The sequence below is a fragment of the Macaca nemestrina genome, chromosome 1 (genome assembly GCF_043159975.1).
Source record: "Macaca nemestrina isolate mMacNem1 chromosome 1, mMacNem.hap1, whole genome shotgun sequence".
Classification (NCBI taxonomy): Eukaryota; Metazoa; Chordata; class Mammalia; order Primates; family Cercopithecidae; genus Macaca; species Macaca nemestrina.
In genome coordinates this window covers 2,991,856-3,019,853 of record NC_092125.1, presented here as the reverse complement: position 1 = coordinate 3,019,853, position 27,998 = coordinate 2,991,856, and the positions used below count along the sequence as shown (strand labels likewise).

General features: G+C 41.1%; 1 protein-coding gene across 14 annotated transcripts in view; it reads right to left on the bottom strand.

Moving 5' to 3' along the window:
- The window catches only part of LOC105474705 (SET and MYND domain containing 3), an 813,173-nt gene that overhangs the window by 444,871 nt on the left and 340,304 nt on the right, over positions 1 to 27,998 (bottom strand). The window contains exon 1 of one of the 14 annotated variants that reach the window (XM_071069373.1): positions 22,159 to 24,343. The exons of the other annotated variants lie outside the window; for them this stretch is intronic. The gene's annotated coding sequence lies outside the window, so the exon portion shown is untranslated. Of the gene's footprint in view, positions 1 to 22,158; positions 24,344 to 27,998 lie in introns of those variants that run through there. 14 annotated transcript variants of the gene reach the window in all.

Below are 27,998 nucleotides of genomic sequence, written 5' to 3'. Positions count from 1 at the left end.
AAGGTCAGCAAGAAAACATGCGAGCAAAGGAAGCTGTGTCACAAATAAGTTCAAGGGAAGGTACTATGCCTGGATGGGTACATAGGCCAGATTTCTGCTTCTCTCCACCCAAACATCTCAGTGGAGTAAAGAATAACAAAGCAGCATTGCTGCCAACATGTCTCACCTCCCGCCATAGGGCGGTTTTTCTCCTATCTCCGCCCTATGGGAGGAACAAATGTACAATCGGGTTTTGAACCGAGACATTCAGTTCCCAGGGGCAGGCAGGAGACAGTGGCCTTCCTCTATCTCAGCTGCAAGAGGCTTTCCTCTTTCACTAATCCTCCTCCGCACAGACTCTTCATGGGTGTCGGGCTGGGGGACAGTCAGGTGTTTCCCACCCCATGAGGCCATATCTCAGACTATCACATGGGGAGAAATCTTGGACAACACCCGGCTTTCCAGGGCAGAGGTCCCCGAGGCTTTCCGCAGTGCAGTGTGCCCCTGGTTTATCGAGACTGGAGAATGGCGATGACTTTTACCAAGCATACTGCCTGTAAACATTTTGTTAACAAGTCACATCCTGCACAGCACTAGATCCCTTAAACCTTGATTCCATACAACACATGTTTTTCTGAGCTCAAGGTTGGGGCAAAGTTACATTAATTAACAGCATCTCAGGGCAAAGCAATTGCTCAGGGTACAGGTGAGAATGGAGTTTCTTATGTCTTCCCTTTCTACATAGACACAGTAACAGTCTGATCTTTCTTTCTTTTCCCTGCATGAAAGAATATATACTTCCGTTATTTCATAGTCAACCCAAAATGATCTGAGATGTATCATATATTCCCAACCCTGTGCTAAGCACTTTGAGAGACAGAACATAAATTTCAGCTATAACTCTTACTGATTGTTTTTTATCTATTGAAATATTCCCTTCCTGACTACACAAATTATTTCTTTAAAAAGGTAAGTTTGAACTACAATTTTATGATTTATGCAAGGATAATGATTAAGTCTAACATAAATAGAAGTCTAGAACTGGTTATTAAACAATGATGAACACATGTGAAGACAAGGACCAATTAAAAACAGAACATTTTCATTAAAACACTTTATATGAAACTAAATATTTTCCCTTTTTTCATATGGTTGTAAGGCTGAAGGTCAGAAAAAGACTATAATGTTTAAATGAGAAATTCTTCATGTCCTTCTGAGCACAATGAAGAACCACAGGGGCATGATATCAGTTATATTTCCAACATACCCAAAGAATATACACCAAAAAATGAATGTTGAAATTCAATTTTTAGCACTATCTCTAACGGGTTGTTATTAAGTCCTGGAGTTGGGACAATCCTACTGAACATGCCCATCAGCAACTTGGCTGAGATCAGGAAAGGTATGCCTACCACATATAGAGATGACATAAAATTGGGAGACATAGTGAATATATTAAATTTATATATTTTAAAAAGCTTTACAAGAAACTCATCAGATTAGAAGACAGGCCTAACCAAACAAGATTACATTCCCCCAGATTAAATTCCAGGTTCTGAATTTATGTTTTTAAAAAATTAATTGGGTTATGAAAAAACAATCCATGTACATGGATTAGAAAACTATATGGTTAAATAATTTTTAACAAGAGTCCTAAGACCATTCAATGGAGGAAAGGACAGTCTTTTTAACAAACGGTGTTGTTAAAACTGGATATCTACATGCAAAAGAATGAAGTTGGACACTTTCCTTACACCATATACAAAAATTAAAACACCTAAACAAAAGACCTAAAACTATAAAACTCTCAGGAGAAACATAAAGGAAGGATTCATGGCATTAGCTTGGGCAATGATTCCTCAGGTATGATACAAAACACAGGCAACAAAAGTAAAAGCAGATAAAGTGGGCTATGTCAAACTCAAAACTTACATGTATCAAAGAATACAATGAACATTGTGAAAAAGCAATCTACAAAATGGGAGAAAATACTGGCAAATCATTTATCTGGTCAGGGTATAATATCCAGAATATATGGAAAATTCCACAACTCAACAACAAAAAAGGAAAAAGCCAATTTTTAAAATGGGGAAAGGACTCAAACAGATATTTCCCCAAAGAAGAATTACAAATTGCCAACAATCACGTGAAATGATGTTCACCATCGTTAGTCATTAGGGAAATGCATACTGAAACCATAATGAGGTTGCCACTTCACATTCACTAGGATGGCTACTACTGAACAAACAGAAAGGAAGAAATGGCAGCAAGGATGTAGAGACACTGAACCCCTTGGGTACTGTTGGTAGAGATATAAAGGTGCTATAAGAACTACAAAAAAACAGTATGGCATTTCTTAAAAAAAAAAAAAACTAAAAATAATTACCATATTATCCAGTAATCCCATTTATGGGTATACATCCAAAAGAATTGAATAGTATCTAGGATAGTACCTAGAATATATAAAGAACTCTCAAAACTCAAGTTCGAACAACTGAACATTTGATTTAATGCAGAAAAGATGACTTTCCCAAAGCTTGTCATTTAAATCAACCCATGGCATGACTGAGGGAAAAGCAGAAATTTTTATGAGCATGTTATAGTTTTAAATAATGTGATCTTCTTGAACTGTAATATTGATGTAATTCTAAGTGACAGGAGCTGTTTTGAATTTCCAGCTCTTACTGCCTACTTCAGCACTAACCAAGGTACCGAACAGCAGCCCCTGCAGCATACATGCTAAGTCTATACATGCTAATCTTACATATCGTAAGATTCCATTCCCAGGCTCTTGGAGTTACTGAAAACATCTGTTGGTCCAATTCCCACCAAGTAGGGAAAGGATGAGAATGTTTCCCATAACAAATCTCCATACTTAATAAATGAAAAACCGGAAAAAGTAAATAGATACTTCTAAAGACCTGAGCGTTGTTAAACTTATTATCTAATGATAATATCTCATTGTTCCTTCAGTTTTTAATGTAGTTTTCCTTAGTTGAGAATTTACATGAAAAGAAGGGCCAAAGGGGCCTGTCACAACCGCTTACCTCACCAGCAACTACCTTCTTGGTCCATGTCATCATGACTGGCTGATACTAATGGAACAAGGCTTTACTAAAGGGCATCAGGAGAAACATCTTCTTAAGGAAATTTCAGCTTTTACATTATTTTATAAAAAGAAGGAGAAAGAGGGAGAGCACATGTGTGAGCAAGCTGAATGAACACGCTCAATGAACTCAACTACTATTAAAAAAAAAAACTTGAAAACATTTCACTATTTTATAATAGCCACAGCTGAGCCAGCAAATGACACTGCTGTAGCTATTATTTATATAATTAAAATTATACCCTAACATTTCATTTTAAAACTCCATATTAAACCATTGCCATATTTACACTAAAAGCACTTCAAAAGAAATGTATTCTTGTTATGGTCAACTAATTAAAAGTGCATTATATTTGGACCAGAAGAACCTATTTCCATGCACAGGCTAAAGACAGCCCAGGGAAATGACTAGTGAACCTTCAGATAAGATGACATTTTAATTTTCCTTTATATATCACATCTCCTACACCTAGCTTCATAAGCATGTCAGCTCACTTTGTCGCCTGCAGTATTACATTAAGAAAATGTTTTTATTTTCCCACCTTTTCTTCTAGAAGTGGCATATGACTGACATTTCAGGAGGAATAGCCTTTACTTGGAAATATTCTCTTTTAGAAATAGTACTCCAAAAGTATACTCCAACCTAAGCTCCACTTAAACATAATTTAAAATGCAGCTTTTTATATAAGGCATTTATACATGTTTATTAAATGCCTTATAATAAACACTTATGTATTCAATTCAGCTAGATCATGTAGACAATTTGTAATCTAGATAATTTATAAATTTTATACACAAAATTTAAATTATATACCTGTGATTTTCATAACATAAATTAACACATACTATTTATATGCCCATAGCAGGTCCACTAATATGCTTCAGAACCCAGGAATCCATTGAGATAATACGCAAATTTTTTATCTGTACATATATGTGCACAGTTTCGCAAAAGAATCTGTGAATCAAAAGAAGTTAAGAACCACTGGTTTATTCCCCAATGGCCATAATATTATTTAAATATAAGCAGCATCTCTGAACAGGAGACATAGGACCCTCTGACTTATAGAGGGTTCAATAACCATGCAGCTTTCCATTTGCATCTACACCCATATGCAACTGAAATCCATGGACCACATTTTCTTCCCCCACCTTTTAATGACCCATTTTTAATTTCCACTTAAATGCTAAAAAATAGCTACTTTTAAAGGGTGCTTGTTTGCACAACACACCAACCTAAAAATTACGCTCCCAAGAAAACGTTCCCAGTCAAGCTAAAAAAAAAAAAAAAACTTAGCATATATGCTACAGGGGCCACTGTTCGGTACCTTGGTTAGTGCTGAAGTAGGCAGTAAGAACTGGAAATGCAAAACAGCTTCTCTCACTCAGAATTACATCAATATTACAGTTCAAGAAAATCACATTATTTAAAACTATAACATGCTTATAAAAATTCAAAAACTGGCTCTTTTTTCTGTCATAATATACTGAAGAGCTACAATGATTCAGTCATCTACCTGAAAGCTTTTGTTTCACATCTTTTTTAATGGGTCTCGCTACTCCTCTGTAAATGGTTTAGAGTAGGAACTTTGGTCTCATTCATCCTTCTATATGGAGCATCAGACCCATTACCTGCGAACACAAATGGCAATTCAAAAAGTTTTTTATTAATTAATATTGTATGACCTAATTAAATCCTAAAAATTTAAACTTTTGGAAGCCATCCCAATGTGCACAGCTTAAGTATGTTCTAAAATGACACAGGGTCAAAAGTAAGCCATCTTAGCGACATGTGTCAAATTATTCCACACAACTATCGCTTCCAGTAACATTCCTTGAGTCATCTCAAGACAAGTCCATGCTAGCAAATATAGAAGTCATTAGGCAAAGAATGTAAATTTGCTTAAGATGCAGAGGCAAACGTGATCCCAGTATCAATCACCTTAAAGTTTCACAATTAAAATGAGTTTGGCGATTGTCTCAGGCACACACATACACACACACACACGTATATATATATAATGTATACATATATGTATAATGTATACATATTATATAAGAACAGAGAAGACATATACAGCTAAAATTATTTTCATACACAAACCAAAATGAAATTTTAAATAAAAGAGAAGTATATAAGATCATACAAGTAGAAGGAACTGCTAAGAGTTATCTAGTTCAAACTCTGGCCCATTACCTTTCAAGCATTCAAGTAAGTTTTCTGTGTTTTTTAAAGGCCTCTAGGATTATATAATGTATATCAAGTATAAGGCTTTCCAAAATCATCCTTTATTCACTTATGCAAAATAAGAAAGAAAACAATGTGAGAAAAGCTGAGTATTCCCAAATCTGGCAGTGCCTGCTGATAACTTCTCACTGTTAGATCAGAGAGTTATTGGTACTGTTTGTCATTCATGTCCTGAAATCTTCAAGTACACCATGAACTGCACATGTTTCCAAACCAGCATTTCAACTTAGCACCAACAGACTGGAGTCAATAGCATATATAACACCTTCTGCAGAATGTAAAGCTCTCAGGCCAGCTCGAATAAAAAGGTAGCTGTGCCTTGATTTGTGGTTATCATCCTACAATAACATAAAAATGAGCTATCCAGGTGAAGAGTAGCTCTCCAGTTTTTAGTTGGCTACCCAGCCCCAGTTCCAAAAGCATAGGCCCGTCACAGTCAGATTTTAAAGTTGAAAGAAAGGCAGACACCTCAGACACCTCATGGAGGAGCCCGGAGACAGTCCTGAATAACGCTGCCCATCTGAGATGGAACATTCTTTTGTCATGTATTGGGCACTTAAAGGAAAAAATGACTAATTCTGCAATGGCAAAAGAACGGTGCAAAAATAATGCAGGATAGAAGCAGGGCCTTGGGAATATATCCAGGAGTTGGAGGAAGAAGGTGGGAAGAAGGTTGAGACAATGTACAGCACAGGCTCTGCGGACTGGGCAGGGAGAACGTAACAACCAGTAGGCAACTTTAAGATAAGGAATACAGTTAAATGAATGAATGAGTGAGTAAATGAATGAACGAACCAACATAGGAACCAAGGAACATACAAATAAAATGAATGAATGAATAAGTGAAAGAGTGGCCATATAAATGAATGAAGTTGATGAATGGTAGGGTGGAACTAAGATGCAGACAGTCCTAAATGTCAGGTAAGGAGTCTGAATTCATCTGAACAAGCAGGATGAGAAAGACATTTCTCAGACTTCTGCAGAGCACAGCCTGCCCAACCGTATGCACAGACCTAACTAAAAGCAATGAGAGTTCACGGAAAGTTTTTACCTCCATGAAATAAGTCACTGTGGAAGATCATTCAGGGAACAGTAGGCAAAGTATAAGAAACAGAAGTCTTAAAACAGGTACAAGGACTACGAGCTAAGCCACTGGGGTGTTGATTTTCTGATCATGCATATACTGAAATTTTGGATTTGGGTTTTTTTAATTGAAATATGTCATGTGCTGTAATATTCATGCTTTTAAAGTATACAATTCAGTTGTTTCTCATATAGTTGCAAAATTGTACACTCATCACCACTATGTAATTCCAGAATATTTCACCACTCCGTAAGGAAACTCTGGACCTATTAGCGGTCACTCCCCATTTATCCTCCCCTGAGCCCATGGGATTAACATGTTTTAATCTTAATATGAATTTCTCCTTTATATATCTCCCCATAGTGCATATAAGGACAATATAAGGATATCTGCACAAAGCAGACTCTCAGTAAAAGGTACATGAGTATCTGCCAAAGAAATACTGTCAGAATTCAGGAATCATCAAGACAATTTTCTTTGCTACCCACCTGATGTGGCATTTTTACTCTCACAAGGTGGCAATTTTCAAGGTTCATTAAGTTTTTTAAAGTATCACTTGGTTTCCCAATTGCAAAAGTTTACATTGTTTTTCTCCCCATTGGATACCATAACAACCTAAATATAGTGGCCAGATCAAAAGACGGTAAAAGTAGATGGTGCACAACGAATAGCCCAATTCAGCAACCACAGCCTTAGATCACGATCGATTTTTTTCCTCCAACCAGCAGAGTGAAACAAGTTCTAAGAATGCACAGGTGTTTCTCTGCAAGTCCCTAGGTGGAAGTAGTGGGTTATAGGCTTAGTTGATTTTTTTTTTCCTATTTTAAAGTCATTTAAGAAGGTATTTCCATCACATTTGGTATAGAATTCTATTGAATTTTGGAACGGCTCTTTGGTTTGGCAGCACATTTAAAGAAAAGGAAATCTCCAAATTCCTCTCAGAGATTATTACCCTGAATTTTAGAAGAAATCTCATTTAGGCTTTGTATGTCATCCCCCATTACACACATAAACACATATTTTTTTTATCTTATTTCTGTTAAAAATGTAAAATACCTTTAACTATAAAAAGATATTCCTTAAGATAACTAAATCCAGCTGAATAAAAATATAATATGTATGTCTTACTCGTTTTCCTCATTCTGCGAATAGGGCCAAGGGACTAAATTTACACACAGCACTGATGTTGCACACAGTCCTCCTCTGTCCCATCCTCACTCCGCCCGAGTGCAGCACTATGAGAATAATACATTCTCTTCATATATATTCGCTCGCTACTTATGAAAGATATTTGCATTAAAACAACTGTTTTCATAATACTAAGCTTCTAGGATTAAAAAATAAAATAAAATTCCCCCCGCAAAACAAAAAAAAAAAAAAAAAAAAAAAAAAAAAAAAAAAAAAAAAAACAAAAAACAAAACCTGACTGCATTTTGGTCAGTTCACCTCTTCCTATAAAGTATTTCAAAACTTTATCTTTCTTTCTTTTTTTTTTTTCTTTTTTTTTTTTTTGAGATGGAGTCTCGCTCTGTCGCCCAGGCTGGAGTGCAGTGGCCGGATCTCAGCTCACTGCAAGCTCCGCCTCCCGGTTCCCGCCATTCTCCTGCCTCAGCCTCCCGAGTAGCTGGGACCACAGGCGCCGCCAACACACCCGGCTAATTTTTTTTGTATTTTTTAGTAGAGACGGGGTTTCACCGTGTTAGCCAGGATGGTCTCGATCTGCTGACCTCGTGATCCGCCCGCCTCGGCCTCCCAAAGTGCTGGGATTACAGGCGTGAGCCACCGCACCTGGCCAACAATTTATTTTTAAAAAGAGTTTAAATACTTCGTACAGTACCTAAATGTCTTTGTATTGCTCTCTACAGACAAATCATGTGGAAAATATTTTCTAAATGCTCAGGTGTGTCAAGTTTGCTAGACACAATCTAATCCCTTTTGTATCTTCTCTCAGTAACTCAAGACTCTGTGAAGCTGCGGACAGTTAAGACAACAGGGACCCAAGGGACGCAGCCTTCGCCATCAGTCACAGCAGCCACCAAAGCCCCGGCCTGAGCTACACAGAGGAAGGGGCTTTTATCTTCTTCCTACAGAATATGCCTGAATACGCTCAAGGGATCCTCCATAAATAATTTATTAGCAGCAAAAAGAATATGGTCTAATCAATAAGGAGTAATGGCAAAACTCACAGCAGGTTCAGGGGACTGACTGGGTGTTATATTAATGTCTGATTAAGCTTCCTGGGAAATTTTAATTGTTCATAGACCAAAGACCTAAAATTAACCTTTTAACCTTCTGTTACAAAGGGTCTTTCTCAATGGACCAAAAAATGTTTATAAAATATATCTAACGAAAACAGGAGGCTAACATGAGTATTTCAACACATAGATTTTCTCAAGATCACACAGGAAAACAGAGTTAGAACTTAGTTGACTTCATTCTACCCAAACCTTCCTAATTCAATCATATTGTCTAATAGTTAATGATCATTTTCCGGTGGGTGTTATAAGGGCTTTATAACACACTTTCATTTCTCGATGATCAATTCCCTATTTTCCAGGAAAGGAATTTGGAAAACTGTACTCTTTCTCTCTTTTTCTAGTAATTACCTTCATCAGTTCATAGCTAAACAAACTGCATGCCATAAGCATTCAAAAAGCTGAGTTTGAAACACATGTCTTCAACAAAAATGATAAATTCTGATTTTATAATTATACATGCAGAATTTTAAATTAAAAATTGTTGATATGTGCTAATATTACACAGAAAATCCAAGATGGTTAACAATGGTGGGTTACAGAAGGCCTTAATGATAGACTTATTTCTCTAATTTTGCTTTGTTCAAGCTAATGTTAAAAGAATTGAATATTTCATCACACTCTGAGAAGGCAGCAAAGAATCCTGCTGGCAAGTAAAGAGTAGCTGACCTAAGCTTTTCAATATGCCATGGACAATACTCACAAAGATAGGAATTACCTGTATTTCACTCTGCAGTGATGTAGCTCTCCCTTTCATTAAGATATTCTTTTCATCATGTATTGGTTGATCGAAGACAAAACATAAGAAAGGACAAATCATTCTTTAGTTACATAAGAATCTTATCTAAAGCCAAGATCTCTTTCAAAGGATGAATGAAGAATGCACATATGTACAAAATGAGAAGACTTGCCAGCAATGGCCCACGAGGTACAAATGCCAGGTTTCTGCTGAAATGCTCGGTGAAACAGGTAAAAGGATGATGGGTTCTGGGCCTCAGGACCTTTCGCTTCAAATTCCAGCTCCACTGCTTTGGATGTGTATGATTTTGGCCCAGAAACTTTTCTCTAAGCCTATTTGCCCCTCTGGAAAATTATTAATAATATAAAATTATTAATTTTATATTAATATTAAAATATTAATATTAAAATATTATATTAATATTAAAATATTAATATAAAATAATTAATATTGTACAAGTATTCATCTTGTACAATATTCTTTGGGACTAAGAAAAAATAAAAGACTTACATTTTCTAGCAAACAATATAAGCTCAACAAATGTTAGCTTTATTACTAGAACTAGTACCAGTAGTATTAGTACTACTAGCAGTTATTGCAACTGTGCAACAGAGAACTGAGAAGTGGTAACAGTAATGCTTCATGTATCCACCATCTTCATAGAATGAACTGCTCCACAGTGGATTATTTTCCTATTAAAGTTCATACTTTAAAGCATCAAACCTTTTTATCCCATGCATTTGGAAGGAAATGCTATTTATTTATTTATTTATTTATTATTTTTTAGAGATAGGGGTCTCACTCTGTCACCCTAGCTGGGGTGCAGTGGCACAATCACAGCTTACTGCAGCCTCAAACTCTTGTGTTAAAGTCATTCTCCTGCCTCAGCCTCCCAAGGAGTTGGGACTATAAGCACATGGCCATCATGCCCCGTTAGAGATGGAGTCTCACTATGTTGCCCAGGCTGCTCTTGAACTCCTGGCCTTAAGCCATCCTCCCCTCTCAGCCTCCTGAGTCGTTGGGATCATAGAATTGAGTCACCAAGCCCAGCTGGAAGGAAATGTATTTTAAATGCATATCATGGTCACTGGCTTAGCAGAGAGGAGTGTATCTTCCTTGGTAATTCAGGACCACCTTTAGGATCAACACTCACTGTCTTATGTAACTTATGACAGTAGAGGTATTGTCAGGGGCTACCCAAGTGGGCAGGCTTCATTCAGGTGACCTATCCATTCAACTGCTATGTTATTCTTGAAGCTGGTGACTCTGTCAGGAAAACTCACAACAATTCTCAGAAAGGTTCATAGGACACTAAATGTCTTAGGGTCACATGGAGCTAATACATAAGGGAGCAGTCACTTGAACCCAAAAGTATCTGGCCTGGAAATCAACTCTCTCTAGCAACCCATACTGAACTCAGCAGTCACTGTATACACGCAGCAGAACCGGAAACTCCGCAAAAGATCTAGCAGGATTTGAATTCCACATGATATGAGCAAATGTTGAACAGGATGACAGGATACAGCTATCAAAAAGCCTAATGGTAAAACAAAGACAAACAATTATTTCTCAAATTTTATAGTTTGTGTGGATATTCAAAGGAATTTTAACGTCTTAAGCACACCTTGACAGAGTGGTGCATTCCTATGATTACTTACTTTCATTTTACTGTCCTAAATTCTCTCCTTCAGAGTTATGGTAGCTAACAAAAGCAACAGTAGCATAATGTCTATTAAACACGTACGGTGTGCTAGAAACTGTGGCAAGTCCTCTACAGAACCACAGCCTCCTGAATGTACTCAGAATTCTGAAGTAAATGACTAACATGCCAACGTAAACACATTTTTTGAAAAGTCTTCATTTAAATGTATTAAACAGTCCAGAATCCATAAACCAATGTAAAAACATTCAAGATTTTCACTAGTAAATACATCCCCTGGACTACAGCACTAGTTCCTGGTGAAACCCTGGTGATTGAGTTCTGCGTTCAGTGGCGAACGCAGAGTCGAGCTGGAAGCAATGAAAGACTTATTTTGAAACAAAGTTAAGTTTCCGATAAAGAAGAAAAATTATGCTTAGGTTCATTCTTTCTCTTTTTCAAAGTTTTCCTCTTCCTTATGCTCGCATTTAAGAAATTACCCTTCAGCAAAACGAACTCGCTCAGAAGATGATAGTCACTAACCACCAGGCGTCCCCAGCCTCGAACCTAAGCATACCACATTCTTTTTCCTTTCCTTCAGCACCAGAAGCATAGCTCTCTTCTCGATTCAGCAGTCCCCCTTATCCTGAGGAGACGCGTTTCAAGACCCTCAGTGGGTGCCTGAAACCACAGACAGTACTGCGCCCTCTATACTCCATGCTTCTTCTTACATATAGCCTGAAACCACAGACAGTACTGCGCCCTCTATACTCCATGCTTCTTCTTACATATAGCCTGAAACCACAGACAGTACTGCGCCCTCTACACTCTGCTTTCTCTTATAGATACATACCTATCACAAAGCTTGCTTTATCAATCAGGCACACAGAGTAACAAAAATAACTAATAATAAAACAATTATAATAACAGACTCTTTACAACCTCACAGATAGACTCTTTCTTCCGGTAGATCTTAGCAACCTCAGCATGTGCTTTTTTTCTTTTCTTATTAAATCGGGAACTTTCACCTTTTCATTTAAGGAAGCGCTTTACAGCTTCTCTTTGGCATAGCCACATTGACAGCACTACCCTTGCACTTTCCCTTACTACGTCAAATAAGCGTTCCTTGAGCACAAGCACTGTGGGCTGTGAGACTGCAATACTCCATCTGATAACTGAGGGTGACTGCTAGGTGGCTAATGGGTAGGTCGTGTGTACGCGTGGAGATGCTTGATAACGGAATGATTCACGTCCCGGGGGATACGGGATTCCACCATGCTTCTCCGAACAGTGCATGACTGTAAACCTATGAACTGTTTATTTCTGGAATTTTCCATTTAATATTTTTAGACTGTAGTTGACCACAGGTAACTAAAAGCACAGAAAAAGTGAAACCTCAGATAAGGAGGGGACTGCTATACTTTCAGTAGAGAGTTCTTGTAAGTATATCGCTCTTTTCTGGATACCTACAAACACAAATTGGCCAGAATATCATGAAGAATGTTTAGTGTGAAGACAAGTAAGAAGGGCTTGGTGATCTTAGTTCCAACCTTTGGCAGTTTCTTCGTGGAGATAAACACGAGGGTAGGAAGTTCTGTGCAAGTCTGGTTGTGCAACCGGCCTCTCTTAATTGTGTAAGATCCACATGGAATGGTAAGAAATAAATGCCACCACAATGGACAACAAAATTTCACTAATGTGAATTAACAGGCAAAAAAGCTAACCTGGATTACATTACCCTTTTAAATGGAAATACAGTTGTAGTATATTTAATACACACACACACACACATCCTCCAATTAGACTAACAGTGTAGAGGGTCTTGGGACCTGCTTAAAGGATAGGGACTCTTAGTGAATCATGCATTACTGCATGAAACACATTCTTCCCAAAGGCTTTATAACAGGTGCCTTTCTTTGTAAGTTCAAACAGTTTCCTTGCAGTCTCGGGTATACAATAGGATTCTAAGTCAGTTCTCTCCATAACACATTTTGAAAGAAAAAAAGTCAAAGCAGGACAGGCATGGTGGCTCACACCTGTAATCTCAGCACTTTGGGAGGCCAAGGTAGGTGGATAGCTTGTTCAAGACCAGCCTGGGCAACGTGGCAAAACCCCATTTCTACCAAAAATACAAAATAATCGGCTGGCTGTAGAGGCATGTGGCTATGGTCCCAGCTACTTAGGAGGCTGTGGTGGGAAGATCACTTGAGCCCAGGAGGTCAAGGCTGCAGTGATCCACGATGGTGCCACTGCATTCCAGCCTGGGCTACAGAGCAAGACCTTGTCTCCAGTCAATCAATCAACCAACCAATTAATCAAGCAATCAAAGCAGCACTATGTGAATCATCATAAATGTCAAATTAGTAAGGTCTAAATTCTAGATTCTGCTTATTCATGCTTTGGGACCCCATAAGACATTCTCCCAGCCTCTATGCTTCTGGACCCTCCCATCTGTCAACACCATTTATCTACATGTCTAGACGAACGCTCTACTACATCACCCCACAGAAGGGCACAGGATCAAGATATAGAACATTTGATTTAATGCAGAAAAAGTAACTTTCCCAAAGCCTTGTGCTTTCCAGTCAGGCATTCGTTTCCTCACAGAACAGCAGCATGGTTAACAAACAGCTTCTAGAAGCGCCTGTAAAGACTGATAACTTTAGCTGGAGGAAAAGCTGGAGATTTTCTTCTCCATTCCCTGACTGTACTTATAAGCTACTTACTGCAGCCCAGCAAGGCTCTCCTCGCCTGGATGGCCAGCCTCCCGGTAGAGCTGACAAAAGCTGACGGATCCACCTGCCAGAGGATTACTAAAGATCGGGATGCTGCTACCGCCATGTCCCTGGCACTCTTCAGGGAAAGCCCGGGTACCAATGTCTTCTCTTATTCATGGCAAACTCTGATGTGGAACCAGCCTAAAAATTCTAACACAGCCCCTTCTCAGTTAAATTTATTGAATGTGTTTTTGGTATTTGAAGCTCATTTTTATGTTTCCAATAATGTCAGTATGACTGATCCATTATTATTAAACTACAGTTTTTAATGAAACTCCATTTCACCATAACATCTAAAATACTGCAGCCGAATTTGATTAATTATACCCTAGAAGAAAGTAATAACAGATTTCCCTATTTCAAATACAAAATGGGAAGCTCCTGTTTCATTCTTCTAATTATATGAGAATGGGCAAAGTAATATACCCTCCCTGTCAACAAATTTCAGAAACTTGCTTTTATCTTTTTATTTTTCCTCCAGTCAGAGTCCTTGTTAATGACAGGAGCATATCATAATTTAATTAGCTGACACTGACTGGCAGTCTACCCACTTCTTTTTAATTGGAATCATTTCATAGAACTATCCATAAAGGCCCGTTTTGCATAACTAATAACCTTCATAAACAAGACCTCTGGAAAACTGCTGACTTTAATGGAAAGAGATAAAACATTTGGACACAGGCACAGGTTCCTACTTCACGGAAGACTAGGGACACAGAATTTACTCTGCAATGCATATGACAGAGCTAATTCAGGAAGCGTGAATCAGGTTTCCCGGATCTGGATAGCAAAAAAAATTCCAGAAAGTCAACTTCCCCATCGCCTCACAAAAGCATCCTAATAGTTGTGTATAGTGGAAAGAACACAGGCTTGAAAATCTGAGTTTTTCTTTCTTTTTTCTTTAGACAGGGTCTCACTGTGTTGCTCAGGCTGGAGTACAGTGGCTATTCACAGACTCAATCATAGTGAACTATAGCCTTGACCTCCGGGGTTCATGGGATCCTTCTGCTTTAGCCTCCTGAGTTGCTGAGACTACACATGCCTGGCTCAGATCCAGATTTTAATCTGAGCTACAATGTGACCTTGATCAAGTTCAGAAACTTCTCTGAGCTTCTGGTTCTTATTTGCAAAATGAAAGCGATATAACATCTAACTCAAAAGGCTGTCAGGAATATTAGTTATAACGTATGTAGTGTCAGCAGGGAGTAGTTCAATAAATAGCAGCTTTTATTCTCACAATTATTACATATTAAATTTGGCTAATAATACTGAATTGTTGGGATCATATTAGATAATTTTGTGCAAGTGCTTAGACAATTAAAAGGCAATACAGGCATCTGAGTTTCACTGGATTAAAGACAAGTTTTAAAGTGCTGTTCTTACATTTTACTTGTTTTGATTCTTGATTAACTGCTATATACTCACCAAATGTTGCTGCCTTCAAGGAACCTGAGATCTTCAGAGCACAGGCTTGGGAATCAGGTGACCGAGTGTGAACTCAGCCCACTTTCTAGCTGTGTAACATTCTGTCAGTAGGTAAGCTGCTTAAATTGACTTTCTGACCTGAGAAAAGCAGCTAATGAAAACAGCATTCATCTCACAGACATCCTGAAGGTTAAATGAAACCATCCATGTACACTGCTAAGCACAACGCCTGGCACAAACTAAGTGGTCAGTATGCACTAGCAATTACTATTGAATTAGTGACAATCCAAGGTCAAATCTGATACAGATTTGATTGTAAGATCCACATGGAATGGTAAGAAATAAATGCCACCACAATGGACACCAAAATTTCACTAATGTGAATTAACAGGCAAAAAAGCTAACCTGGATTACATTACCCTTTTTAATGGAAATACAGTTGTAGTATATTTAATACACACACACACACACACACACACACACACGCATCCTCCAATTAGACTAACAGTGTAGAGGGTCTTGGGACCTGCTTAAAGGATAGGGACTCTTAGTGAATCATGCATTACTGCATGAAACACATTCTTCCCAAAGGCTTTATAACAGGTGCCTTTCTTTGTAAGTTCAAACAGTTTCCTTGCAGTCTTGGGTATACAATAGGATTCTAAGTCAGTTCTCTCCATAACACATTTTGAAAGAAAAAAAGTCATAGCAGGACAGGCATGGTGGCTCACACCTGTAATCCCAGCACTTTGGGAGGCCAAGGCAGGTGGATAGCTTGTTCAAGACCAGCCTGGGCAGTGTGGCAAAACCCCATCTCTACCAAAAATACAAAAAATCAGCCCGGTGTAGAGGATAGATGAGAAAGGTCAAAGAGCCCTACCAATATTAAGGAGTAGAGGAAGGAATTTTATTCCAGATCTGTCTGACTTCAAAACTGATATTCAACTCTAATGCTTTTAAATCACTCTTAAACCAGGCTCAGTCATTATTTTCTAATATACAGTTAATGAGTATTTACATGCTGATCAAAGTGCCAGTTGTTGAGGATATAATCCAAGAAGGTAGACGTATCCCTGCCCTCAGGGAGCTTACCTATCTGGGAGAAATAGATAAAGGGCAAGACAAGAAAGCATGCCATGTTCTCTGATAAGGACAATACACCAGCCTAAAGGTGCACCATGCAGGGAGAACAGGGAAGTGTATAAACATGAGCAGTTTAGAAGAATCCAGGTAATAAAACAGCTTATGTTACCTTACACTTTGACCTTTTCTTGAAACTAAAATTTCTAGGGATTCCCAGCAACCCAGGACATTTGTATATCAAAGAATCAAGCTAAAGAACTGTAAATGGACCAAAAAGAAGAAAATGCTTATGGCCTGACCTCAGTAGAGCACGTAACTGCACACGTGAGTTAATGGCAAGAGTCTGGGAAAGAGACCTCTGTCCAAACAAACCTCCTTCTCCGCCAAGTGCCAATACCCATCCTTCCTGCAGCAGTTAAAGAAGAGACAGTGAACACAAATGGCTTTTCTCAGAATGGATGGTATGCAGACCCGGTGCATGGTAAGGCATAAAAGACTAACAGAAGACCGTCCTGGGGGTGAGTTCTGAGGAAGACAGAACAAACTAGAAGTGAAGCGGAGCGTGGAGAACCAGTCTGGGAAGCAGAGAATAGAAAGGAGGCAAACTGCCCAAGAATCGAAATAATGGGGCCTACACACCCATGCTAGCCAGAGCCACATACTCTAATTCACCTAGAATTGGCACAACAGCACCAATTCTGAGGAGGAAGGGGATGAATGGGGGAAGAGAAGAAAGAAAGCAGCAGCTGAAAATTTCAAGAATTCTCTAAGCTGTTCCTCCCTTGGTGAAGGTGGACGGTGTTGTCCGTCTAATCACTGCAGCAAACTGACACAGGGGCCTGCAGACGGCTCGGTGTGGCTTTTGGAGTTGGAGACAGGCCGTTTTCTTGTTAATCGGCAGGCAGGCGTGATAGTTCTTGGCAGAGGACAATCTGCTCGAGAATAATTAGATTCCCCCTCACTTCTTGCATCGGTGGCGGAAGCACCCGGAGTATTTACAATACACCATTTTGCTTCCATCCGAGTCCATATGTTCGCAGGTCAGTTTAAAACTGAGGCTGCACGGCACGTTTTTCACCGTAAACAAACGCTGCCTCGGCAAACCCTAAGGGAAGGGCGGGGATCTTGCTCTCTTAATTTCCCAGTCCAAGGAAAGGCTCGCCTTCAGGAACAGCAGCCGCTTCCATGATTTATTGCTGAGAAAGGCCACACCTCTGAGGATTCATGTCAGGAGCCACAGGTACAGCCAACGGAGCAGCCCTCATTTGGTGTGAGACAGGGACAGAAGCTAGAAAACAGCCTCCATGAAGAATATGCCTTTATAACATGTTGAAAGTCACGTGAATCAGGACGTGCTCTGTGGTCATAATTCCATCTACCGATGGCAGCTGCTGCTGCTGCAACAGGGAGGCCGTCTGGGGCTGCACACGCCATGGAGGCGGTGGGAGCCTCGCCCCTTCTAAGCTGGGGCAGGGGCTCCGGGGGTGCCACTGCAGCTGCCCAACCGTGGCTGCAGACCAGGCCTCCTGCTCTATGCAGGAGGCAGGAGTCCTGCCTTCCTGGGTGAGGCTACAGCTGCCCAAACTGCGGCTGGAAATCCGAGCTTCCCTGAGCTCCTGGTGGGGGCCGGGAGCAGACAGGACCTGCCGTCCCGGGTGGAGCTGTAGCCTCCCTGCTGCGGCTGCAGACCTGGGCTCCAGGCTCGGTGGAGCAGGCAGGAGCCAGGGACAAGCAGGAGCCCCGCCTTTTCTGAGCTGGTGGAGCATGAACTCCCCAGGTGCAGAGGAGACATCTCTGCAGCCTGCACCCCGGAGGGCCCGGGAAGACCCGCCCCCCCTCATCCCTGCAGGCTCGGGGGTGTCTGTTCGCGCTGCCTGGTCCCCTCTCCTCTCCAGGTGCCTGCTCTGATCTCCGACCGGGGTTGGGGCCGAGCCTGGGGCAGCCGGAGGCAGACAGATTCTGGGTGCTTCGAAGGGGGTAGTCCCCGTAGGCCCCTCCTTCAGACCAGGGAGGGCCTGAAGGCTGCCGGCCAGGTGGCCAGTCCAGGACCGGAGTGGGGACTTGCGGTGCCTCCTCTGGGCGCCCATGGAGGACCACGGGCCAATCGGCAGGAATTTCCTCCCCTCTGAGGTCCATAAAAGCCTCAGGTTCAGCCAGAGCAGGGCACCTAGAGACAATGGACGAACCACCTACATGAGAGGAGCCGCCCTGTCTGCTGAGAGCCTCAGAGGCCTGCAGAGATGTCTGAACCACCTGCTTGTGGAGAGAAGCCACCATCTCCAGGGCCTCCTCTCTGCTGACAGCTCAACACTCCACTGGATGACCTGCCTACAGAGAGGAGCTGCCCACTGTGGGCTTCCTCTGAGCTGTTCCAACACTCAGTAAAGCTCCTCTGCATCTTGTTCACCTTCCACTTCTCCGAGTACCTCGTTCTTCCTGGACACAGGACAAAAACTCAGGCAAAGGTGCCACCAGCCACAGAGGTTTCCGGCCAGAAAAGCAACACCCAGAAGATAACACAACACTACGATTTGGCAGCAAAGAATGGAGGAAAATGGAGGGAGGAAGAGAAGATGGAGAAAAATCTCTTAGGCATACATGCCTGCTGTTCACCAAGCACTGTGCGAGGCGAAGTACACGGGCCATCCCCAAGAAAAGGTGACGAAGTGACTTCTGGAATGAAAAGCACAACTGCCATCCTAACCCCTGCCCCACGTTTTCCAGGAAGCAACCCTTTACTTGTTAATAAGCAAGGAGACAATGCATCTGTTACAGCTGTGCCATCAGAGGACACCAGGGCAGAGTTCCCGCAGCACTTAACCAGCCTAGGGCACTTGAGGGCTTAGCCTGGTGTTCTCAGGTGAGTGGCAAGAAAACCCCACAGCTCAGGGCGGGTCCCAGGACAAATGCGGCTGATGTCAGAAGACTGTGTTTGGCAATGCAATTAGAGACAAGGAGTAGATGCCTCATTTGAGAATCATTTCTCTAAAGAAAATTCTAGAAATGTGAGGGCAGCTGGAGGAAGATGTGGGGTCAGTAGAGGTGAAAAATACTCAAGGCCTGATTTTGAAAATACCTCTTGTTGCATTTGATTAAATGATTAAAAATTAGCACTAAAAAGAACCATGGAGATGTATATCAAAGCCCTTCTTTGCTCTGTGAAGAAACTGAGACGCAGAAAAGTTGAGTGACTTCTTGTCTGAGACACCCAGCTAATGAAGAGCCGGGCTGGGCTTAGAATTTAGGATTCACGTCCCCATCACGGGCCTCTGCTCCATCCACCACAATGACATGTTTCTCACTCTGCTGTCACTGATCTTCAGTTTTAGTTTTAGTTTGGTCTTTACTAATACGTTTCAAAATACCCTAAAGAGAAAGGTATCAGATTAACTAGAAGAAGTGATAATTTTTTTTTCCTTTCAAAAGGAAAATTTTAACCACCTTCACCAACAAAGGGATTAAGTCTGCTCTGTGATGGAATTGCATTAAAAATAATGAGGCAGATAAAAAAAAGCTTTTATTATTTTAATGAATTCAAAAGCTGGAAGCATCGTTGAGATGAGCAGTGTGTTCACTGCCCTGATCCAATGTTACCATGTTTTAAAAATTATTCTGGGTAGAAACTTTTCTGCTACATCAGACAAAAACCCCAAAATATGCCAAGTAGACAGAATATTAAATTAACATCAAATCCTCATCCCTTTCAAAATAGAGATAACTGTTCTAAGGACCATTCTTGAAAGCCCTACCTATAAGATACAAAACTTGCTCATATGCAAAGATCATCCCTCTCTCTACAATGTAACCCAAAGATTCCTCTGCCTACCATTTAACCCATGTCCTAAGACATTTATGATTCTATATCTGAATCAACCATTTACTTCTATAGGTATAAGCAAGTTCATTTAATCTCTCTGTTCTTTTGCATCCACAGCTATAGAAAAAGAAATTCCATTTTTTAACTTACCTTACTGGGAGTGATTCTATAGAAGAAAACATCACAGTAACATTTAGCATAAACACAAATCTGACACTTTAATGTGATACTCTCTTAAGTCTCAGAAGAAAATAACATAATCTTCTTTCCCAATTTCAATTCAATGTTCATAGAAATGTTACTCAAAGAGGCCGGGCGCGGTGGCGCAAGCCTGTAATCCCAGCACTTTGGGAGGCCGAGACGGGCGGATCATGAGGTCAGGAGATCGAGACCATCCTGGCTAACCCGGTGAAACCCCGTCTCTACTAAAAAAAATACAAAAAAACTAGCCGGGCAAGGTGGCGGCGCCTGTAGTTCCAGCTACTCGGGAGGCTGAGGCATGAGAATGGCGTGAACCCCGGGGGCGGAGCTTGCAGTGAGCTGAGATCCGGCCACTGTACTCCAGCCTGGGAGACAGAGCAAGACTTCGTCTCAAAAAAAAAAAAGAAATGTTACTCAAAGAAAGTACACTACAAACTACAATATTCCATTCTTTTTTTTTTTTTTTTTTTTTGAGACAGAGTCTCACTCTGTCACCCAGGTTGGAGTGCAGTGGTGCAATCTCGGCTCACTGCACGCTCTGCCTCCCAGGTTCAAGCGATTCTCCTGCCTCAGCCTCCCAAGCAGCTGGGACTACAGGCGCCCACCTCCACGCTCAGCTAATTTTTGTATTTTTAGTAGAGACGGGGTTTCACCATGTTGGTCAGGATGGTCTCAATCTCTTGACCTTGTGATCCACCCACCTCAACCTCCCAAAGTGCTGGGATTACAGGCTGAACCAAGTAACTTTAATTTCTTTGACCTTCAGTTTTCACATCTGTGAAATAAGGATAACAAACCTATATTGAAAGACTACTGTAAGAAAGAAAAAATAAAATACTACTTGAAAAGGACCTAACCTATAGTCTCACATTCAGTATCTACTCAAGAAACAGTCCTCACTCCACCAGTAGACAGATTCAAACATTACTTGATTAGATGAACAAATAATTTTCCTTAACTACCCAAGTATCGTTAAGGCCCGTTTCAACGCCAAAAGTAGACTCAATACCACACAGAGGTATTTTCAGAGCCTAGTTGTGCATTCCCAAGGACTGAGGCGTATCTAGGCCTGTGTGGCATTCTAGTAGACTTGCTCTCCAGTGACCTTCCTGTGGCAGAAGCCAAGATCTTCTGGAGAAAGTAATGGGAAGAAGTAAATGCTTACAGACTCGGTCAAAAGAAAATGGAGAAATAGAAGGAGGAAATTTCAAGTGGACAACTCTAACCCCCGGGTCAGAGGTCAGCACTGTGGGATGTAGGGGCCAAAACAACAACAAATGAAGAACTGCTTCACTGAGAACGCGGTTTCTGGGAGTTTGAGGCGGAACTACTTCCTCTGGAGTCTGTGAAGCAAAATGGGATCCCCGGAAGTGAAGGGTTCAGCCCAACGGCTGCTGGAACAGAACACAAACAGGAAAGTGCCTGGGTGACAAAATCAGAGAGGATCCCGGCAGGCAGCCCACATCCAGAAGAGAGAAAAGGCACCTGGGACACCTGGCATCTGGAGGGCAGGGATGGCGACGTAGAGAAGCGGAGGGAAGAGAGTGTGTGTTAACACATCCTGGGGACAAAGGTGTAGTCCACAGATGGGCCGCACGGACCCTCAGAACTGACTTGGAGGAGCTGCCATTGGCTGTGTGAAGACAGAGCATGGAAGTACCGTGTTGGTGCTATTTTCATCCTAAACTATTATAAGTTGGTAAAGCACGTTATGTGCCTTGAGACTAATGCCACCTCAGTCTAGCTGCTCATTCAGAACAACGTGGAGAGGAAAGCAAGGGAACCAATATTCTCCATGCACTTACTGTGTTTTAGGCACTGAGTGAAGATTGTTCTCATTGAATTCCGTAGTATTTCATTCTAAAGAGCAGACAAACAATTTCATTTGATTAGATACACTTCCTCAATAAAGGCTTTTGAACGAAAGCAAATTTCATTTTGCTGACCAGGCTATACTACGTGAGTGTGTCCTTATAGAAATCAATTAACCTGGAATTAACATTACGTATTTTTGTTGTTGTTTTCAAAGACAGAGTCTCATCCTGTCATCCAGATTTAACCTTTCTCAGTCACATCTGCAAAATGGGGATGGTAAAAATAGGTAATGATAGGAGCTATTTCACACTGTTTTGAGGACTGTGTTACTACACAGTAAGGTGCCTGGCACAAAGTAAGCACTCAATAAATGTTAGCTGTTTTTATGTTTTATAACACGAGGCTGCTAAGCTCTGATGGAGGAAATCATGAAACAAATTCTGGGGAGTGTTTCGTCTACATATCTGATGTCCAATTTTCTCTCGTAGCTGCATGGGGCCCTGGAACCGTATCACATGGTCCGGAAGTTCTCTCAAACTTCCATTTCTACTCAAGCACCAAGCCTCTGCATGTGTGCATCTCCCTCAGATGATCTTGCTTCCAAATTCACAGAGAAAACGGAAGCCACAGCCCTGTTACCAACTTCCTACCCAACCCCCATAAAGAGCATTATCCTTCTCCTTTAAACTCTCCCCACTTTTGAGAGGAACAGTCCTCCTACACAGACCATCCATTCTCCTGTGTTCCACATCCTCTCTGTCTCCTACAATCATAACCTGGACTTCCTTATCTGCAGTCTCATTTACTTCCCATTCACCACTTCCCCTCAGCCTAAAACCCTGCTGGAGATAGGGAGGGAGGGAGAGAGGGAGGGAGGAAAATATATTTCATTCATATTTTGATTGACTGACTGACTTTCAGGGTTTCACTCTGTCACTCAGGCTGGAGTGCAGTGGTATGATCATAGCTCACTACAACCTTGAACTCCTGTGTTCAACAAATCCTCCTGCCTTAGCCTCCCCAGAAGCTGCACCACCATGCCTGGCTAATTTCTTTTTTGTTTTGTTTTGTTTGTTTTTTAATAGAGACAGGGTCTCAGTATGTTTCCCAAGCTGGTCTCAAACTCCTAGCCTCAAGCGATCCTCCTGCCTTGGGCTCCCAAAGCCTGGGATTACAAGTGTGAGCCACCTCTCCTGACCTAAGTCTTATATTTTAACCAATCCCTCCTTTAACCTCATTCACCTCTAGCTACAACACTTTATTTATCCCTTAATAGCCAGGTTGCTAGAAAAAAAAACATTTTACACTTGCTATCATCTCCATTTCCCCAAATTTCCAACCTCCCATAATATGTACTGTGACACCATTAAGCACTAAATCTACCCTGGCTTTGAGTTCCAGTGACCTCTTAAATACAAAGTGCACAAGACTTTAATCCTTTCTGCTTACTGCCCCATACATGAATGACTCCCTCTTCTACATTACTGTAGCTTCATTACACTGCAGGTTTACTAAAGACAATCCATCCATCAATCTGGCATAGCTCTGACTATATCCAAGCATATCGTATTGCACCCAGCCCACATTCACTGAATGAATCAATGGAAATAATGAGGTCCTTGAAGACTCCAGCGGCTTCAGTGTGCTATCCACTCTGGTTCTATCTCTACTAACCACGGAAAAAGTTAACATTTCTCTTACTAAGCGAATGATACCTTTGGCAACGTAAGATATAAAAGGTGTAAGGTTCTAGCTGATCCTACTCCATACAGCTCCAGGTAAGTAATCTGCCCCAGTGAGAAACGTGTTTACACTGGCAAAGTGCTTCAGGGCTTAAGTCTTCCGAGTCTGACCCCTGCTCACGGCACAGAAGGAGGATGCCCAGGAAACACCATAAGGCTATTCGAAATTGAAACCGATAGCCCTCCTAGTTTCTTTTAATAGACTTTCAGATGCAGTGTTTTCTGCTTTCCTTTAAAAACAGTAGAAGAGTAATTAACATTTTGTAATTTTCAAAGCAGTTGTGTAGGAAGATTTCCTGATCTATGAAAGCCCATAAATTTGACAACAAGAAGCATCACACCAGAGAAATAGATCTTGGTTTATTGTTCCCCACACTTAATTAATGTATTACAATGACAACGTAGGAAATAAATGAATTTACCATCAAAACGAACTGTGTGTGTGTGTGTGTGTGTGTGTGTGTGTGTGTGTGTGTGTGTGTGTATACATTTTTTTTGGGGGGGGGGCGGAGTCTCGCTCTGTCGCCCAGGCTGGAGTGCGGTGGCGCGATCTCGGTTCACTGCAAGCTCCGCCTCCCGGGTTCATGCAATTCTCCTGCCTCAGTCTCATAAGCAGCTGGGATTACAGGCGCCCGCCACCAGGCCTGGCTAATTTTTTGTATTTTTAGTGGAGATGGGGTTCACCGTGTTATCCAGGATGGTCTCGATCTCTTGACCTCATGATCCACCCGCCTCGGCCTCCCAAAGTGCTGGGATTACAGGCGTGAGCCACCGTGCTGAGCATAAAACAAACAGTATATTAAACAAGAAAAATGAATTTAGGAATTGGCTTTCTTCCCTCCCAAACTCCCTTACTCTGCACAAGTCATTTCTGATGAAGAGATTGAAAGAAAACGAGAAATTTAATAATGAAAAACAGTAGTACTACTAATAACAATTCCAGCAATTATTCCGGTATTATTTTGAAAAGAAAAAAAGTATTGCTTAATCTTTAGCTTTTGCTTCACAGCAAATTCCAATCCTTTCAGGACACAACCAATAGTAAGCAGATAATGTTCATCCCTTATTTCCAGACATTTCTTGTTTCAAAATAGCAACCCAAAAGTAAGACTCCACTGATTGTTTGTAGATATTCTGATTGAAGAAAAATATAAAATTTCAAGCCCATCAACCCGTTCTGCTCTATAATAATCAAAAACTGGCTTTACAATAAAAGGTTATCAAACCAAATAGTCTGATCATCACATAATTTCTCATGAAAGCTGAAAAGGAAATACAATCATTCTCTTATTGGTTCATCTTTCACCAAACACTTATTGTACTAAATGCTGGCTATACAGAAGTGAAGATTACTTCATGCCCTACAGATGCTCACAGTCACCACCAAAAACTACACATCTGGTCAGGTACGGTGGCTCATGCCTGTAATCCCTGCACTCTGGGAGGCCAAGGCAGGTGGATCACCTGAGATCAGGAGTTCAAGACCAGCCCGGCCAATATGGGAAAACCCCATCTCTACTAAAAATAGAAAATAAAAAAATTAGCCTAGTGTGGTGGTGGCACCTGTAGTCCTGGCTACTCAGAGGCTGAGGCAGGAGAATCATTTGAACCCTGGAGGCTGAGGTCGCAGTGAGCCAAGATCGTGCCACTGTACTCCAGCCTGGGTGACAAAGCCAGACTATGTCTTCAAAAAAGAAATCCACATCTAAGAATTAGGTTTATCTTGAGCTATGGAATTCGAAGGACAGAATTTTTTTCAATTAATGTTAAGGTCTGGAAGTTTTACTTTGTCTCTTAACCTTTGTCTCACATACCTAATTTGGTTACTATGTGTTTACTACATGCAAAAAGACTTTCTTGGGTCTATGAATCATTTCTAGTAAACGAAGCTAATAATAACTTTTCATCAGAAGGCTCTTTGTCCCATTTTTGCATCAGAAATGGGCAAGAAAAAAGTGAAACAAAATAAAACAACAACGTGAAGATTTTTTAAAATCCTGCCCCTGGGATGTTGATGAGGGCAGAGACAAGCAATTTACCTGCATGCAAAATTAAGTTTTATAAATAATTTAGATTCTAAAGAAAGGAACTTTTAGAATGACATCTGCTGATACTCTAAAGCTTATAACTTTGAGTTATTGGGAAGGTAAGAACATATTTTCCCCATAAAAATAAGTTCTGTATCATGGTTATGATCCAAGATGAACTCACAAAAACCTACATTTTGGGTTCCTTCGATAAACATTAAAAGGCTGCTATTTGTGAAGCACCAACTGTTAGGGATATAAAACCACATAAGACTCAACCTCTGCCCACAGGAGCTTAACAGTCGAGTGGAGGAAACTAAATCAACGTTTGCAAGAAATGCTGTGTTTCCTAAAATAGCCACAAGGTGTTTTGGGCAGCAAAGACAAGGCGCACCTTGATCAGACTATGAAAGGGAAAGTCACAGAATGCTTTCTCTTAAGAGGTCATGTTTGAGCTGAATTTGAAGGCTGATTAGGAATTACCCACACTAAAAAGGAAATCACAGGTAAAAAGGTCAAACAAACCGTATTTAGTGATTTGCTGAATCGTGGAGGTGGGTGACACAAAGGGGTCTAGAATGAGTCTCGAATGACTCAGGTGTCTGGTTTGGATGAACAGTTCAACGTAGGCACCATTCACAAAGAAAGGGATGCTAGGAGATACGAGGGCGAAGATGAAAAGGTCGTATGCAGACCGCAAAGCTCAAACCTTCACCTCACATCTGTTTGAAGAGCAGGGGCATTTTACTTAGTGCTTACCTCAGCGAACCCAATGAGTAGCGAAGCCTGGGGCGAGGGACAAGAGCTGCCCCTGGCATCACTGCCTGTTACCTGTCCCTTCGGGTGCCCCCCGCCTCCGCTGCTTGGCCTCTGTTTGTAGCTCGTGTTTTGGCCTTGCCAGCAAGCGTCCTTCAGGGAGGTCTGGCTACTCACAGTTTACAGACGAGAACACTGAGGCAGAGCGATCACTAACTCGACAAGAGAAAACAACCAGCAAATGGCCCTCTTGTCCCAGAGCCCACGTTCTTCCCCAGAACGCTGCCTGGCTTAAGAAACAGCAGCAATTCTGTTTCTTATGAACTCATGAGCTTCCCAAAGACAGACTCTCATCTGGTCAGCATTGTGGGTGGATCATAAGGAAACGGATGCCAGCAGACATCCCTCTCAAGCTATTCCTTTTAATTCTGTTCTTTGTCAGATGCAAAAGGCCTAATTCAATACTAGAATTCCTCTATATCCAGTATCAGGTCACCTGGATCGCTTGTCCTAAAGGAATATAGTTCCTCCTCGCCACAACAATAAGCTTTGTCTTCCCCCCGCCATTGGTCAGCTTCCTTCCTTTACATTCTGCTACAATCTGTTGTTGTGGTTAATTACACAAGAGACTAGCACAGTCGTATCAATCCCTAGTGGAAGTGCTTTGAGAATCTGCAAACCAGACCATATATTATGGGGCTTCCACATTTTCAAGTGTCACAGAATCGCAAGCGTCTGATCACGGCATTAAGGATCCAGACCTGTGGTTCACATGAAAGATAAGCTTCCTAAAGAAATACGTTGCCAGTGAGACCCCAATAGGTTGAAGATTGCGGGAAGCTGAGATGCTTAAATTATTCTAGTTAATGGGCTTATTCCCCACTGGTTGTGCACAGCAGACTGAACGGACAGTTGCAGGTGCAAACGGAGAGGTAGACAGACCTTTAAATAAGTAAAGAGCCAGGGAGCACTAGCTGTGGAAGCACAGGTTTCAGAATGAATTATTAAAGCCTGCACAGCTCCGCAGCTGAGGGTGTGACTGATTTCTAAGTGAAGACATCTTATCCCGAATGCGGCTACTTTCAGGCAAAAATAGACTCCTTCTTCCCCGGACTCTCTTTCTCCATCGTTGGTGAAAAATGAAACCACTCTGTTGGTTTGTAATTGATGTGTCTGACACCAAAATTCCATTCTATGTACTTCCATCCTCTGAGATACACAGTACGGGAAGAAGATCATCTTGACAGGCAGAATAGCAGGTTTTGACACAAAGTCATTGAGATATATGTGATGGAGAATTTTCTA